Here is a 14,653-nt window from a genome sequence, read left to right on the forward strand (position 1 = left end):
ATTAAAGGGGACTCTTCTTGACCAGGAAATTGGATTTGTCCGCCCTCAAAATGAAGAACAAACATGAGAAGATATTAAAGTGGAAGCCCAGATAGCACAGCAGGAGTGGTTCATAGAATGAGCAGATGCTGCCTGAGCAAATGGAAGGTTCCCTACGACAGCCAAGAGATTAAATTCACAATCACATTTCATGTTTACTTTTTCAATCAGATGAATGGAATTGAGATGAGCTTACTGAGATCTGGTGTGATTTAGTGGTTAAGAACCCATTCTGGGGACAATATTCGATGGTTTCTAAGACTGGCTAGATCATTGTAAAGGAATATGCTAATAATATGTTAATAAGACTGACCTCAGAGGACTACATGAGTTTATTTATGTGTGTAACTGGAGTTTTCAAACAGCTCTTTGGGACTGAATGTGGGACAAACCATTTGGAAATTAATCTATTCCTCATAATGGTAAATGTCCACCCATTATACGGACCTTCCAAGTATTTATTCAAGGAAATTCAAAACATATGTTTACAGAAAAAGGGCCTTGTCATAGAATGTATCTTTCTGCAAGTATATAGAAAAATATTTAACATGAACAGTGTTGTTTCCTCTGAATTGTAGAACTGTGATTGATTTTTAGCTTCTCTCTTTAACTTTAGAAACATGTTAACTATATGTATTTCTCTGATTATTATCTGACTTTGCCCCTGGAGATATGAGAAATATAGTAGGAATGTCGTGTGTCTGTTTAATGATTGGGCACTAATAAGCGGTTCCCCCAATGTTCCCTTATCCACAGGGTCATGTCATGTGTGTCAGCATAACACATACTGAAAAACTACTAGGTTCTGAGAAATCCCTGAAAACAGAAGTTATTTTACCGTCTTAAAAAACCCTGGGAGGTGCTATTATTTCAACTGAAGGAACAAAGAAAATTCCAATCCAAAGAAGCTCAGTACCTCACCCATGATACAGTGATCACTTTCAGTAAATTTCACATTGGTAGAATGTTTCTATCTTATCTACCATCCTAATTCCAGTTTTGTCAGTCAATCTACCAACGTTCTTTACGACACACTTCTTTTTCTTCTTATCCTGCCAGTATTGGATTGGGTATTATATTCAGCTGCCGTGACTCCTTTAACCTGGATGGAAAAACTGGATGTTATCATTTATGTCATCACAGCTACATGCTATACCTTCACCTGGCTGGCTAATGCACTGAGCATTCAAGAAACGGGCAATGGGATAATCAACTGTTATTTATTTGGACATTTCGATGCCATCTAATTATCAGCAGCAACACTTATAAACCCATCTACCCAGCTTTCCAGTTCTCTATAGTATACCCTTACTACAATTACCTAGTACTGCTCCACCTGGAGAGGCAGCAATTTGTAGCTGGAAAAATAGAAGCATGGTCCAGATACCTCTGGCTCAGAATTAGAGATTCTCTGAGTGTTAACTCCAGGGCCCATATTGAGTTATTATTATTATCTATTAATTAGGATCTCACTTTTGGGTTGATTACAATTCTCATTTGGATGATTTGAAAGAAAAAAAAAATAATGGTATTTTACTTTTGTATATGACCTACTTCTCTGACTCAATTGGGAAATTCTGAAAGATAATCAAGGGCAGATGTGCTGAACCAGCAGAGATGGGGATGTTTTCCATGTGTCTTTCTTCTGCATGATACAGTTTACCTTCTCAGAGTCAGACACAATTACTAATAACTCCGTTTTTCAAATACGTTCATAGGAATCCATTTCATACTCAGAATATTTGACAAGTGCCGTCGGATGGTAATGGTGACGATAAATTTTGTTCTCTGATAAGCCTGGGGATGTGTTCATGTGAGACCCGACTTACGAAGCCAGTTCTTCGTGTTCAGATATGTGCAGCTAGTTGTTTTTTTCAATTAAGGATAAGGAGTCCAAATGTCTAGAACAAATGCTGAATTAAGAGTCAAATGTAATTTTAGTGGTGCCTGCATAGAGAATTCAACAATGGCACACCATTTATATTTAAATATTGGCACGTTCACTGCATTAGGAAGAAGTCTACTCAGTTATAAAGTAGACGTTTTGAAGAAACATGTCAGGTTGATTAATGATTGGAAATAGTCCCTCTGTTATACAGATAAGCTATTGATACTCCCACTCATGAAATCATGCAAAGGTTAGTTTTCAATGTAATTTTCAGCCTACCAAAATATATCATGCAGAAAAATTCACAAATACAATATCGAGAATTTTGAACAGAATAGCAAAAAATCACACTGAGATCTCTATTAATGAAATCATGATGGTACTGTAATAAATTAAAAAGTAAATGCATGCCAATCAAAGTAGAAGGGGACACACTACATTTACCCTTCAATCCTTGCTAGAAATATAAAAAGCAACAGTTTAAAACTAGCAAGGTACATAAACTAGTTTATGGCACTGATGCTTATAATTGTTGTTTTTTACTCATCTCACGTCTTCTATAAACACAATACACTGGCAATTTTCTGGAGGCCATCTATCACTCGTATCAATGAAACATCATATTTATCTCAACAAAGGCAAAAATTGTGATTTGTGCAGTTCAACGAGCTCCGTGCTATGGTTGCATATTTGTTAAAATACGTACTCTCCGTAGAGTCTTGAGTAGTAATGGTAAGAGTTCTTGGTAAAAAAATAAATAAATATCATGCAGTTCAAAATCTCAATATTATGGACAAAAATCTAGTGATCCATAGCTAAGACTAGCCCTTTTTTTGAAATAACAAATACACTCAGTTTCCATTTAAAACGTACCATCAGTTTTAGTTTTGTTTCCAAGTTCTATCTTTAAAACTTAAAACACAAAACACTTTTCTTCTATTCTGTTGAAAATAATAAAAGTTGAGGGAAGAAACATTAACTAGAGATGGGTTTCAGGGAAAAGAAAATGCATCTGCCAATGCGTGCCTCATACGTAATTGTCTGTAATCAGTACCTACGGTGATGGGTGGCATTATCTCTGCGGTATTGGAACAGGAATGAGGTGACAAAGTGACCATCTCTCAGCTGAGTATTGATTATGCATCTATTATTTACACCAGGAATGAATTGAAATTCCACCTGGTGGTATCTCTGTCACTGTGATTCTTTGTATCAGAAATACAATATTTTGCTTCTGAAAAAATCAGTTTCTCTTCAATTCTGTGGGCCATGATGGCCTTTCAGCTGATCTGAGATAAGCCAGAAAAACCCATTTGTTTTGATTATCAGTGTTTAATTATTTTGTTTTGTTGTTTATATTTTGTTTCCTGAGCACTGAGGTCTAGCTAGATCAAGTGAGAAATTACAGAAACTTGAAAACATAAGGACATGTTTGTAGCCGACACATCTCACCCTTCGATATGCAAACTATACACTTGACTCTCTAACTCCTGAAACTTCAGATATAACTTTACCCTTTGGGCGTTTGACTTCTCAGAACAAGTGATCACAAGTGCTACTCTTAACACATAAACCCTGTCAGACAGCAAGCCAGTCTATCTAATTGTACATAAGTGGCAACAAATGATCAAAGTTTTGTTTGCAACATCAGTGCCACTGAGATGTGACATCCAGAGAGACAGGATATCAATGCATCCTAGAATCTAGGAAAGTTGGACCCATAGAAACAGAGTAGATTGGTGGTTGCCAGGGACTGATGGAATAGGACAAAAGGGGAGATGTTGATCAAGGGTACAAACTTATGATTATAAAGTGAATAATTCCTGGGGATCTAATCTATAGCATGGCAACTACAGTTAATAATACGGCATTGCTTACCTGAAATTTACTAAGCCAGTACATCTTGTTCTCAGCATGCGCACACACACATACACACATGCACACACATACGTACATGCACACACTGCATGCACTCACATATGTGTGCACACACAGGCACACACACATACGCTTGCGCACACACGCACACACAGATGGTGATTATGTGAGGCGATGGACGTGTTAATACATCTAATGGTAGTAATTATCTCACAGTACATAGGTATGTTAAATCTTCACATCGTTCACCTTAATCTCATGCAATTTTGTTTGTTAATATATGTCAATAACGCTGACCACAAACGCCTCCTGGACGAGAAGTCGAGATTATCTTTGGCGTCACCAACACAGTCATCTCAATGGGGAAACCATTTCCAAGGGTTTCATTTATAGCCATGATGCCATAGCAAAGGAGAGAAAAAAGTCTCGGTAACATTGTATTCCTCACATTGTTCTGAGTTCTTACAGATGTGAATACCTCATGCTATAGAAGACTCATGTGTAAAATATAAATTATATATATATATATATATATATATATATATATATATATATATATATATATATATATATATATATATATAAGGATTGCCTTTTGGCAATCCTATTCCAGGAGAATCAGATAAAATAGTACCACTAACATAATATTTACAAAGGATCTGTTTATTTCAAAGAATCAGTAATACACATAGAATTAATCAAAAAAGAGCTGTAATACTTCAGGTTAAATGCAACAAGTACTCACCCACCTGTTCATTTGATAAATATTAACTACATTAAACTTAAAATGGGTCAACTTCAAGATAAGGACACAAGTACCGAGCTCTCTTTGGTCTCAAAAAACAAAATATCAGAAACTATCACGTGAACTTTCACTAGGGAAGCTCAACTGGAGGTTCCTCGCCAGTGCAATTTGAGGTCAATAATGACATTTTTAAATTCTCAATTATGCGATTGCATAATTGCCATTAGTAGATTTTTAGATGTTTTATAAAGTGATAAATTTTACATCTATCTTATAATCAATGTACATTTATACATGCTTAAGGTGACATGTAAAATTTAAAAAGTGGGATCTGTAAAATAGAAGCCTTGGACATTCCAGGGAATTCTGAATTTACTAGCAACTTCCGCTTTGCTTTTTTCAAAATACCTTGACCCCAATGCTTTATTTAGATCTAATTTTGGGGACTGCTTCAAGGAGACATTTATTATTATTATTATTATATTATTATTATTATTATTATTATTATTATTATTATTATTACTTTAGTAAATAATGCCTTTGATTATATACCAAATTATTGTAAAATTTTGAAAATTTCAAAATAAACATTAAATTGCTAATAACACCACCTTTTAAAGATCATATTGACTTCTCAAAACTATAAAGATAAAAATTACATTTTATTTTACTATTGGATCCGTGGTAGACATGTTATTCTGAAGTAACTCTGTAGATCAGTAAATATAAAGAATCACACTTTAAAGGGCTAAAAACCCGTACTTTGTTGTCTATAATATTTTTTAAATGTTACATCATTTGAAATAAACTTATATAAGACTGCTGTGTACCTGGAAAAAACAAAAAACAAAAAATAAGAAACTTCAGAAAAGAATTCAATAATACCAGAAAGGTTTTTATGGATATGAAGAAATAATTGAGTGCTTGACACCCAACTTCATAGGTCAAAACCTGAAAAGGCAACATCTGAAAAGAAACTGATATGAGCTTGTAGAATTTTAGTTGGGAGCTAGGTTGGTGGTTTCATACAACAAATTGAGTACGTGACCTGGATTTTCCAAAGCTGCCAAGAACAAAGGGAGAGTTAAGAGCTAGAAGCCAGTTTACCTCACAGAATGTTGAAACAGAGCACAAACAAGATCAAGGTCACCTATGAACACAATCCAATGGTCAGAGAGGAGGTGAAACCATGAAACACATTGAATTCTACTTTTCTACTTATGAGAAATGGAGATTGGGAGCATTCAGGTCTTTTAGAGCTAAAGCCAAGTAACGAAGTTAAACCCAAGAACTGACTATGACATAGTATATAAAATTTATTACCTTGAAGTAACACGCAATCAGTCATCTTATTTTTATTTTTCTCCCATTTTAAAACTTACCAACTAATAAGTAACAATGCTATGTATTCACTAAGACAAAGTTCCAAAGGCTTTTCCTTCTCAAATGGATTAATTATCTACCATAAATTACTTTTGAAAAAGTGACCTTTTTTTTGTATTTTATAGTTCGCACTAAAAATATGTGAAAAAATGCATTTGTAAATCCAAATGTATTGTCAATGAAAGAAACTTTTATATACTAATTAGCAATGATCTTTCCAATCTATGCAATAGGCATAAAAGTTAACGAGAAAAATATATGTATATATACATATTTTTTAAAGTGGTCCTTAGAGATATTTGCTGCATTAAAGTATCTGTAGCTAAGTGAATCAAAAATTCTTCATTTTGATAGTTAAAAAACACACTGTTGCCAGGTATAAATATGTCGCTTATGTTTATGACATAAAAGACTCTCTTAGGTATATAAGTACCATAAGTACTCAGGATAGATAGCTTTCTGAGACAGTTACCAGAATTTGCTTGTACTGCAGCCACCATACAAATAAAAAATAAAATAAAATAAAATAATAATAAAAAAAGCAAGACTGAGGAAATGAACAAGTAGATTTACACCAGTTAATTTATTTTTGCCATTATATAGATTTCAAAACAAACTTTAACGACAAATAAATGAACAAGTAGATTTACACCAGTTAATTTATTTTTGCCATTATATAGATTTCAAAACAAACTGTAACGACAAATAATGTTCTGATAAAATAAACATAATAAAAATACACAGCAATTTAATCATGATAACCAGGAAAATGAAAGAGTAATATTTAGAAATAAAATGTCAATTTTCCTGTGTTATATTAAAATAAAATATGCTATTTCAATATTGATTTGATAATTAGAAAAACATTTTCCTTAAACATAACTATCAAAATATAAAACTTAAATGCATTACTGAAAATTACTAAAGAAAACAAGTAATAGAAACATGTTTTGTAGAGTGAAAGAAGAAAAAGAAAGGAGTTCGGATATCATGAATATAAAGTAGGATTTATCGCTAAGCTCATGTGCTGAATTAAGAGCAAAGCTTTAGAAGTTGGTCCAAAAATATAATTGAGCATAAAAGAGATGAAAAGAAAATATAAAAGACAAAGGGTCGGGAGATGAGAAAGTGGAAAAGGAAGAAGAAAGCTAACATTTTTGATTCTCAGTATTTGTCAGGCATCTTTTTTTTTGTCAGGCATTTTTAAAAGGCCAGCCATGATATAACTCTCAGAAGTAGTAACATAAGTATCATTACTATCTTCATGCTATAAAATGTAAAACCTGAGGCTTAGGGAAATTTAATAATAGTAATAACCAGCATATATCAAATGGTGATGTTCTAAGTCAAGAAACACTAAATATCAAAATGTGCATTATTTACATTTTTGTAATACCAAATTCACAATTAAGATACAATAATTATGCACCTCCCTGCATGAGTAACAAGTTACAAGTAGAAGGAATTCTGAAATGAAAATACAGGAATCGAACAATAGTGTAAAATGATAAAAATTGTTTCAGCCTTTGACAAAGTCCGAAAGAAATAAATTAGTACTTAATGGCTCCAAGTAATATGGTCGATGTGTTTGACTTAGTAAGTGAAAACCATGAGGACTAAAGCCTGGAATATAAATTAACTGTTACTTATTTATACTGTGTTTAAAAATTCAATTATAGGTGACATAAAGAAATTACAAATGAAATATCCAACACAAAGAATCAACCAGACTATAATAAACCCAGAAACCCACACAACAAAAAAAGAAATGTTCTATTTTCACGTATAAGAAAAAGAAAAAAAATATGTTCTCAGTGTCTTGAATGATGGGGGTGACGTGTAACTTACAAGGTTAGTAAAAGTTATAATCACTAATAGACTCACTATTAGGGATTCATATTAGTGTTAATAGAGAATCAAATTGAAACATATCTAATAGAATAAAAAATCAAAAGAAAAACAGACTTATGAATAAAAAGGAGACATAAAAACAGGTAGAGAAGGAACTAAAAATCAGTGCCATATTATGTTCCATTCTGTGGTAATGCATAATGAAGTCTTTGGTTTTTGTTCTTGTTTTTTTTTTTTAGTTTCATGTGTACAAAACATTGAAATAGTTAGACATTTATCATATTTATAATTTATACTTCTCAGAAAGTGATAACCCCTCTCCCCCAATCTACTACCCCTCTGATATCACATATAGCCATTACATTTCCACTTTCTCTATTCCTTATGCTGTACTCCACTTTTTGTGAATATATATATATATATACACACACACACACACACACATATACATATATACACATATATGCACACATATATACATATATATGCGTATATGTGTGTATATGTATATATGCACACATATATACATATACATATATATATATATATATATATATAACATTCATTGTTATTCAGCTTCAGCTTCAGGTGTACAGTCTTCATATAATTGAAAATCTTGGGAAAATCAGTTATAAAACATGCCTTTGCACAAATGAGAAGTCCTGAAGAAATCTATAACTACAATAAATTAATGTCATTATTTAGTGAGTTTTTCAAGCTACTTAGTCAATACAATGGTAGTTTAAACAACTGTTTAAATTCACAAAACAAAAAATAATTTGAGACTCGACAGTGGGAGATGAATTATGTCAACGATGATTTGAGAACGAGGAAACAGAAGGAGAGATACAATCTGACACTGCCCAACAAAAATACGTTGAAACCAAATCTCTAGAGAAGGAAGTAAGGAGTCAGCAATTTCCCTACTGCAAAATCCTAGAAAGACACAAAAGTGATAGATAACCATGGAGATAGTAGATAACCATGCTGGCAAACGAGGAAGATTGGTTGAAAGTATGCACGATGGTACCAGAATGCTGGCAGTACAGCAAGGGTCTATGCTTGCCACACCTCATCCCACAAACTCTCCAGCTGGTATGTTAGATAATTTTATTCTAGATAAATTGGACTCTAAGAAAAGACTTATAGTTCATGGTATTTGCTTGGCATGTACCCCAAAAAAAGACATATCTGGTCATACGACATAAAAGTCAACCCTTGTCACTATTTTAAATTAGTTTACACTCTATGTAAGAAACCTACCTATGACCTCCAATTAAAGTAGCTTTTAAAGACTCAATTTTACATGGGAAGAGACCATCAGTAGCAGATATTCTTCCCAGAGTGTGGTATTGGTTATTTCCTAGTTTGATAAAGTATCTTGTGTTCAACCTCTAACTCATTATCTTTCCTTATACCATTCTACTTGGGATACACAAAATATACTCAATATAAGGAAAACATTAAACCATAACAACAAGAATAAGAACATTGTATGCTTGTATGCTATGTAATTGGAATAACCACTGCTTTATTCCTGGCTAATTAGTCCAGTGTGTGTGTGTGTGTGTGTGTGTGTGTGTGTGTGTGTGTGTGTGTAAACCTTTAACTTTTCCATTATTTGTTAGTGAAAGCTAACTGGAGAAAAAAGAATAGAGGAAGCCAATCATCGGTTACAGTTGAAGAAACAATGTGAATACATATTTGTCACATATTAAGTATAACCATAAGTTCAGAAGTTAGTAACCATTCAGTTTAGCTTTTCTTTTGATATTTGAACTGTCCTTTTTTCTCATCTCTGTGAAGTCATGTAAATTATCTTTAAACTTCAAGGATTAAAAATATTCCTCCATTCCAAAGCATTAATTCCACACTTCACTATTACTTATTTTGTGCCTAACATTTTATTGGCCCTACATTTATTACTGAGAGGGAAAAAAATGTGAATAAAGCACGGTTGCGTAACATGGAATGAGGAGGGGATCTGAAAATAATAAACAGTATTCTAGGCAATGAGAGAAAAAGAGGAACATGATGAATGCCTTAGGACCTTTTACATTTTAAATATTAAGGTATTCTAATATAAAATATCCATTTATGTGTGGTAGTCATATTTAATCTAACTCATTTGTTACTTTTTATCCATAGTTAACTTTCTAACATCCTATTATATGACAAAAATATTTAGGTGGAAAAATTTTATAATTCTTGGGAGAGTTTTCAAAGACTCAATATCATACAGTTTCTGCTCCAGCAATTTTTAAGACTGTCAAGACAGAATTTATTAACATATATAACAAAATATACATATTTTATTGAAATACCATGTAACCTGCATTCCTTGATCGATTAAAAAAAGCCGTGTCATAAATTGTGCAAACTGAGCCCCTATTACACAGTTTACCCACATCACTGCTCTACCATTTGCTAGTTATGACAGGATAAAAATAAGAGTCCCATAAAACAAAATAAAAAAGACAGTCTGTCATTCTTTCCAAAGAAAACATTTGTCAGGAACCCTTCAAAAATAATTGGGAAGAAAATGTGTTAAGTTCTACAACCCACTGAGTCAATTTTAAGGTGCATTTGAGCATGTTTAAAGAATGGTATTTTTTACAATCAACCTATTTGTGCAATGATGTATTCCCAAAGTTTTCTCGAACTTGCTTTAAAATAATTATTTTGCCGATTTTAAGCTTAAGAATTTTTTTCTATTAAAAAATACTTTTAAATTTCACTAGGCTGACTCTCAATGGTGTAAATGATACATATTTCATTGCTAAATTCATTGGGCTGCGACTTTACTCCGACAAATATTATTTGGAGCCCTACTGTATTTTTTTTAATGTAGTAGAGATTTCAGTACTTAATCTATCTGCTAAGTAAACTTGTATTTTCATCTGAGACTGTGATGGTAACATGGACAATATGAAAGAAAGGAATGATCGCATTTCAAATAAACATTAGCACTATTCAGTTTATCTTGTTTATACTTGCACATTTCTTTCACTCATTTGTGATCCCTAGTAAAGCAGAGGCATGCATTTGTATCTTTCTGTCCCCTACATTGTCTTGCATGTAGCTCAATGTTTGTTAAATTTACATATATACACACATGTGTGTGTGTGTGTGTGTGTGTGTGTGTGTGTATCTTCATAATGCTATTGTTTGAAGACTGGCAGTGGCTTTACTAGCCATCCATATTTTGTTAAGATTATAGTAACTTGTTAAATTCTAGCTACACTCTTTGTCCTGATGCATCAAAATCATTTTTGATGTGAAATGTTATTCAAAAGAAGGCTGACGTTGTTAAATGAAAGCACTTCCAAGATGAGAATATTTTTATTTGTTGTCACCTAATTTTACAATCGCCTACCTTCAGTTAGGGCTGATGATTTCAAGTAAAGTGCATCTAGGAATGATAATATGGCTGCCACAGCAGAAGTACCCCAAAGTCAGCTTTTATGAATATGGTTTTCTTTAGAACGTTATCATAATAGTGTAAACATGTAATAATAAAAACGAGAAAGGGAAATAAAGTTCCATTGATAAAAAAGAAATGGAAAAGTATTTAAAAAAATCAAATGTAACACTTTTCAAATGTTATTTTGTGTTATGTGTAATTAGAGAATAGTAGTCTTGGAAAACCTTAGGAAAAGTAATTTTAAACATGGGCTATTACTGAGTAGACCTAAGAGATTTTAAAATATCTTCAAATGTTACTGACAAAAATCCTTTGTTTATTTTAATGAAGCACTGCAAAAATATAGTATGGATATTGGGTTAAAATAACTATAATTGCTATATGTGTACATGAGTGTGTATCTTTTACTCATGATAAGTTTCATTCCACTTTTCGTAGACACATCAGACATACTCTGTTAAATAATTTGGTAACTGGAGATCTTCAGTACTTATTTTTGTTATTGGACTGGTATTATTTTCTGTTAAATCTATTCAGTCTATGTGTTGCTGATGTTACAGGAATCTTAATGTGAAACTTGAAAACTTGACTTCTGTCTGACTTATTTCACTTTGCATAATAGTCTCAAGATCCATCCATGTTGTCTCAAATGGCACTATTTCATCTTTTTTTATGGCTGAGTAGTATTCTGTTGTGTATATAACTTCATTGATATGTGGGATATAAAACTGAAAGCAACAAATGAACAAGATAAACAAATAAAGAAACAAAAAGTCATAGACACAGATAATAGTTCACTGGTTAACAGAAAGTAAGGGGGAGGGGAGAGAAAAGAGAGTAAATGTGGTCAAATACATGGTGATGAAAGAACTAACTCTGGGGGGTGAAAACACAATGTAATATATAGATAATGTATTACTGAATTGTGCACTTGAAACCTATGTAATTTTACTAATTATTGTCACCCCAATAAATTTTAATTAAAAGAAAAAAAAACACATAAAATACAAACAAATAAAAACTTGGAAACTCTGCCTATGATAATATTCTGAGTCTATGGAAAAATATCAATAATGGATTTTGCTGTCTCATCTCATTGAAAACATTTATTGTAAAGCAAGTTCAAATATGCCGCCTTTCCCCAAAAATAAGATCTACCCGGTCAATCAGCTCTAATGTGTCTTTTGAAGCAAAAATTAAGTACGAACCAGTCTTATTTTACTATAAGACCAGATATAATATTATATTATATATAATATATTACATATATTATATAATAATATAGTATAATATATGATATAATATAATATAATATAATATAATATAATATAATATAACCAGGTCTTATATTAATTTTTTCTCCAAAAGACACGTTAGAGCTGATGGTCCAGCTAGGTCTTATTTTCAGGGAAACATGGTAGTTAAATCTCAACAGTTGCAAAGAATGAGCATGGTAACTGCAGGAAAAAAAAAATAGGACAGCCTGTTTTCAGTGTTGCTTCACTGTGATTGTTTTGTATGTGATAGAATGTATTTCTTAGTCGATAGCTACAGGCGAGTCAGGCAATTTAAAATGCATGTCAGTTTTGAGATCAGGCTTCATGCTTAGAATGCTTGACAAAAAAGGAAATGCCAGCACACTGCACAGCATTGTTGAAATAAAATGATGTAGCTTTTATTCATGATTTAAAAAAAAAATTAAAAGATTTCTTTCCTATGTACTGAGATTCCAAGCAGCAGATAAGAACAAGCTCCTAAGCCATGAGAACTGACCGGTTCTCCTTACCTGACTATGCATAGATACATCTTTTGACACTCACTCCACCCTCAGGTTAGAAGGTCTCCTTTATATTTCACAGGTAATTGGCAGAAAGTTCCAGATAAGAGCTCCAAAATGTACAAATGGACTTTGTCTATAGCAATATGTAAGTATTTACTCGTTTTTTGACATAGTAACATCCTAAATATTGATTCAGTTTTGTAATAATATGTGTAAGATTTTTACTTTCAAACAATACTCAGAAATGAATTATAATAAAGCCTAGCATAGCAACTGAAGCTTCTCTAATAGCATTAGGAAGGAATTTCTCATTCAGTTATCATGTGGCTCATTACTATTTCAGAGGGTATTCATTAGTTTTTCCTTTCAAAACAGAAAATACAACACGTTTAATTGAAAATAATCTGTGCTTAATACGTGGTACAACTATGATAGAAATAAATGATCGATGAGTAAAGTATGAAATAAAAAACTAATCAGTAGAATATATAAATAAAATTATGTATTATTTCAGGATATAGCTCATGATGCTATTAAAATGAATATAAAACTCATTATTTACTGGTAGGACAAAACACTAATGGTGCTTGATTTTTCCCACACTGGTATTCATAAAATGTAACAAACAATAATGACCACTAGCACACTACAGTCTTCCAATAATCTATTTAAAATGTAATTGTACATGGACACTTGCCAAAACATTGCATGCTCAGTTGGTCAAAATTACACTGAGTACTACTGTTCATCATTTTAAGAAAAATAAACAATTCTGAGGGCATAATAAATTACAATACTATTCTGATCTGTGGGAATAAAGCAGTGATAAGATAAAGTCCCTTTTTTCTTAGTTATTTTCTCGTGAGGAAGGCAATAAAGAACCCAGAATAATATATATGGTAAGGTACTTATCAATACGGTAAAAACAGGTAAGGCAGGATGACAGAGTAAAAAACAGAAGTATAATCAGAGGCAATTCGTTAAAAGCTTTTCTGAGGAGCTTATCGTTGAGACTTCACTTATTAATAGTACCACGATGATGGGAAAAGGTGACAAATCCACTGAAAAGAGGGATAGCTGATTAAGAGCTTGGAAATATGAAGTAATACATCGAGTAAGGAAGTTCAGGAGGGCTATTCCAAGAAATGGAAACTTTGGATACCCTGATAGTAGAAAGAAAATTCTGTATGTGGCCAGTGAACAGCTTACTACTATTGGGTGTCCCTAAGTACGGAACGTGGGATATTGAGCGGTGCATTTAGCAAATAAGGTTGCCATGAGGAGGTACTGAGGCAGAGGGCATTTTATGCTATTCTAATGATTTGTTTGTTTTTTTTTAGCATTGAAACTAATGATAGGATCACTGCTTTAACAGGTTAATTCTTGAAAGAAAGAAAACAAAAAAGACGACTTGTTGGAGGAAAATACAGGAAGATAATTTGTAAAGTTATTTCAGGGTCCTGAAAACCTGACAATTAGAATTTGATATTGGCCAGTCACAGTGGGAACATAGAAGAGAAATAGATTTAGGAGAGATTTCACAAATAAGTCATGCAAAACTACATCTGACCTGACATGGAGACTGGAAAACAGGAAAATAGAAAAGTAACTGGGGACTTCTAATAAGGCTGATTAGCTAAAGCAATCACATACAATGATGAGTAC

This window comes from Rhinolophus hipposideros, assembly GCF_964194185.1.
Source record: "Rhinolophus hipposideros genome assembly, chromosome: 26".
NCBI lineage: Eukaryota > Metazoa > Chordata > Mammalia > Chiroptera > Rhinolophidae > Rhinolophus > Rhinolophus hipposideros.